The sequence below is a fragment of the Ursus maritimus genome, unplaced genomic scaffold, assembly GCF_017311325.1.
Source record: "Ursus maritimus isolate PB19 unplaced genomic scaffold, ASM1731132v1 scaffold_6, whole genome shotgun sequence".
NCBI lineage: Eukaryota > Metazoa > Chordata > Mammalia > Carnivora > Ursidae > Ursus > Ursus maritimus.
In genome coordinates, this window is record NW_024426774.1 from 12,916,174 (window position 1) to 12,920,706 (window position 4,533).

The window sequence follows — 4,533 nt, forward strand, 5'->3', positions numbered from 1 at the left end:
ATAGCTTGATCTTGGATTTCCCAGACTCTAGATCTGTGAGAAATAAATTTCTGTTGTTTATAAGCCACTCAATCTATGGTAATTTGTTGTAGTGGTCCAAATGATTAAGACAAAGTCTATTCACATAACCAGAATTTCACACATGTGATCTTTCTGATTAGAAAGCCTAAAAAAGTCCTATTCATTTCTGAAGACCCTCCTCAAATCATACACCTTTCATGAAGCCTTCCTACTCCTTTATCAGACAAAATAAGTTGTTTCTTTCTTTGAGTTCCCATTGCACTTTGTACAAGCTTTTATTAACAGTGTAATTGTTTGCTTAATTATGGCTCTCCAAGTGCCATGGGAACAATGCTGTCTTTAAATCCAAACAAGCCGAACCCCTGCCTTGGTCCCACACCTCCATAGGACTCTTCTCCTTAGTGTGCCTGCTTGGAAATTCTTTAAATCCCTCTCCAGTGTCTGGGACCAGCAGAGTGGGAGTGCTCTTAGAGCCCAAAGTTCTGAGTCCTGATCTGAAACTATGTGGGCTGGGTCCCACTTCTCCCATTTGGAAGGTTTTCTGGTTTCTATCCCCTAACATGACATTGAACAAATATCCTAAGAACCTCACTTTCCAATCTTGACTCTGCTGTTAATTTGTTCTATGATGACTTTAAATAAATTAACATGAACTTCAATCTCTTTATCCTGAAATTAGAGGCTTAAACCCCAGATAATATTTGAGATATATTTTAGATATAGGAATTCATCTACTAGTCATCTAATAGATCAAAAACTTAATTGTAAAAAATGAGCACTCAACCATATCTTGTATCAATAAAACTAAGAGCTGGAAAATGAAATGTGTGCCATAATATTTAAATTAATAGAACAAATATACATGGTATATTGTGTTTTGGGGAATATATTTTCAATAATACATTTCCTAGGATTGCTCCCCTTGATTATCTAAAGTATATTCTTAATGATTTATTATTAACCATTTGGAGAATTTAATTTCACTTTAAGATTAATAAATTAGGGTGTACTTTTTTAAAATATGGACTGCTTCACAAGTTTGCGTGTCATCCTTGCGCAGGGGCCATACTAATCTTCTCTGTATCATTCCCATTTTAGTATATGTGCTCCTAAAGCAAGCACAGGGCATGCATTTTTAATAATCATATATATTTTCCTTTTATAAGGACTCTAATATCTAGTATTTAAAATCAATGTTCACAGATATTAAATAAGTAAGAAAAATAGGACTTAATCCTGAAATTTATTATGACAGAAAAACAGCTACAGTGTTAACACATAGATTAAAAAAATGTTGATGGAATTGATTATAAGATAATGTAAAACAATTCAGATTTCCAACACTAAACATGATGTTTTATTTAATTTATTTTAACAATCTTTCAATTAGTGCTTGTAATTTCTATATGTGTTCAGTAATTTCAAAGAAAATCAGCATCATAAAGAAAACAAAAAAAGTGGAATAAATTAAAAAGGTACAAGAACAAAGGAACTAAAAAGTAAACATGAGAAAAAGGAGCAGTATGGAGAGCTACCATGCAATCCCTATGTGTATTCTGTGCAATGTACGAATATGTTCATTCTTCATACACTGAAGCTAAGATGGCAAAATCAAAGCATGATAATGTTTTCTTAAAAGGTGCTTGATAAAGTAATTGTATTGAAGATCAAGCAGTATCATTTAAATCTAGTATTTAATAGGATTGTATTGTTTATATGTATATAATTCAAGTTATATTAAAGTTAATTTTAAAGTTTTTGTGTAATAAGGAAAGAAAACCTGTAGCTCTGAGAAAATAAAATTGGTCTCTGGCTAGGAGTTAATAAATGATTGCAAGTGAATTAGCAAAATTTCCTCTTTGCCCTCTGAGCAGGTTGCCCAACTCGGAGAACACTTTACCTTCACCAGTGTGTTTCTCTTACCTCTTAAAGCTTTGTTAACATTCACTCTGGCCTTTATTATGCATTGGTGGTAGTTCAAGACTATATGAACAATTGTAAAAACAATGAGGACTGCTCAGCTCTAAAGGAGCTGAAATATTTTAAGGTTTTTACATTCCGCACAGGGTTGAGAGATCTCAATGCTTAAGTTTCATTAGCTTCACACAGGAATCTTTGCTTCTGCTTGGTTGTTAGAAAATGTGTCTCCTCTAACTAATTATGCAACTAGAGCAGTGGCTATTCTCTATTCTCAGGAACTTTTATCTTTAACAACTAAGAGTTCTACTCTGTCAACTCATTTGGATATTGTCTTTCAAAATCAGGTCACCATTTTGAATATATATACATATATATTCAAAATTAAAGGTTATATTATACAATTGTAATATATAATATGTTTATATATAATAAATAAAATTATAATATATAATATAATCTTTATGTGTGTGTGTGTGATATTTATAGCATTGATTTTTAAAGCTAATATGCTCAGGGTGTCTTTTACATATAGATTATCTTTGGCATTTCACAGCCGCTTAGTAGGACAAAGAATTTACTCCCTCTTCTTGCTCCGTAATTCATGTGTACAGACACAAATACAAAAAGGGATGTTAAGAATATTTAGCATGGTTAGTATGCTCCAAATTTTTCCAGCATTGCTCAAATGTATTATGAAATCTGCCCTATTTTTCAGGTCTTCAACATAAGAGAGTTCTAAAAACAAAGAGCCAGGCTTACCTTTCCCTTTGAAAGTAATTGATTTTATTCACATTTTTTAATGTTCACATGAAACCAATTTAGTTGTTATATTATTTTTACACTGTGAAAGAGCTGACATAATGACTGTCAGCAAGACACTTCTAAATGACCTTGTCCCGTGGTTGGATTACTTGCTATTAAAAGTTGTCAGGGGATGGAGCTTAAAGATAGATTGTAAAGGAAGTGTGTGAAGTCCTAGATTCATCCATGACTTCATTCTCCACATCCATGGTAGCAGAACATTAAAATGAATCCTGAAAACATAAACTGACCAAAGTTTGTGCAGACACAGAACTGTAGTGATCAGATGCGCTGCTAGAAGTTCTTAAGAACCTATCTATAGTAGACAGAAGACTAGGAACTTCCCACGTAAATTATTAATGAATCTTCTATGGTGCTTCTGATTCCTTTCCCAGAGACCACTCATGGGAAAAACATTTAAGTACTTGATAATGTTGTGCTTTATTATTGCAAAACACTAATAAGTCACATGAACATATTCCATTCACAATACAAGAAGTTCTACCAGTAGCCCTGGACAAACAATGCTATCACATCAAGACATAACTGAGTTCACTCAGAGGTTTAGTAGAGGAAATCACTAGAACTTCACTGAGGTTTTCATCACATGCTGCTGACTTTTAGTATATAGTTAAGCGTCAAGACCTACTGTCTTAGGTTCAAGCCTCCTACAATAAGTTTCTTGCTACTAATTTGCTTTTTTCTTTCTAGACACAGGGACTAATGGTCCATTTTTTTTCAGTTGAGTCCAGACCCATGATAACAAACAATATAAAGCTCTTTATAGAGGTGTGAGACTCTTTAGAAACCTGGCAAGCCTAAACTAATCCTAAATAGAAATTTAACACTTGTATTAAAGTTGTTCCAAACTTCCAAACTTAGTCTACATAAGACTAACAGTATCCAAGAAAGGAGCATTCAACCTACATATTCATTAAAAAGAATGCCACGCTTGTGACTTTATTTGTCCCTAACAAGTCCTACCTTTGATTTCATATATCACATCACCTTGGCATTCTCTATTGTATAGAAAAAGAAGGAAGGAAGGAAGGAAGGAAGGAAGGAAGGAAGGAAGGAAGGAAGGAAGGAAGGAAGGAAGAAGCAGGAAGGGAGGGAAAGAAAAGATTTAAATGCTAACTATTGTTCTTACCCTTTTCTTCCAAGAACTGATTTGACTACTCTCTCATTGAAAAATGCATTCTTACTTGAGAATTGTCACACAATAAAGGGACTGAATAGGATTGTTAATCCCCTCTCTCCTATCAGTGTAAAAGCTTCAATTTACAAATGCTCCTAAAACCAAAAGTAACAGAGTGTTTCAGTGAGTACTCTAATAACTTCTAACTACTGTACTGTCCCATATGACTTTATTAATTTGATCATTGAGCATCAAGTGTAAGAACAAAGAACTTATTTTCAAGAACTGTGTGGAACTCTATCACACAAAGTGTATGCACCTGTACCTAGTTACTGCTACTGTTTTCTTTTCTATGGCAAAGATACAAAAACAACACATTACTTAAATGTTTCTAAATGCTAGGTCTGCTCTCCATGGCATGTAGCACTGAAAGAGAAATCTCTGTTATGACAGCATCTTTCACTTGAGGGGACAATCTTCCTTCTGTAGGGGAATAGTTCCTTTCCTAAACATTCTGGCTATGATAGAAGGCAGAATTAATATTTGTAGAATTAGTAGTTTCCCACTTAGCCCCCAAAAAAGGAAGAGTGCCTGACCTATACTTAGTGACTGTTGTCTCTGAATTTTTTTGTAATAGAAATGAAGAAATTGTT

General features: G+C 33.7%; 1 non-coding gene across 1 annotated transcript; it reads right to left on the reverse strand.

Moving 5' to 3' along the window:
* Positions 1 to 1,036: 1,036 nt before the first annotated feature.
* On the reverse strand, positions 1,037 to 1,143 carry LOC121101116. The gene has a single exon (XR_005833062.1). It is a non-coding gene; the product is annotated as a U6 spliceosomal RNA (small nuclear RNA).
* Positions 1,144 to 4,533: the final 3,390 nt, after the last annotated feature.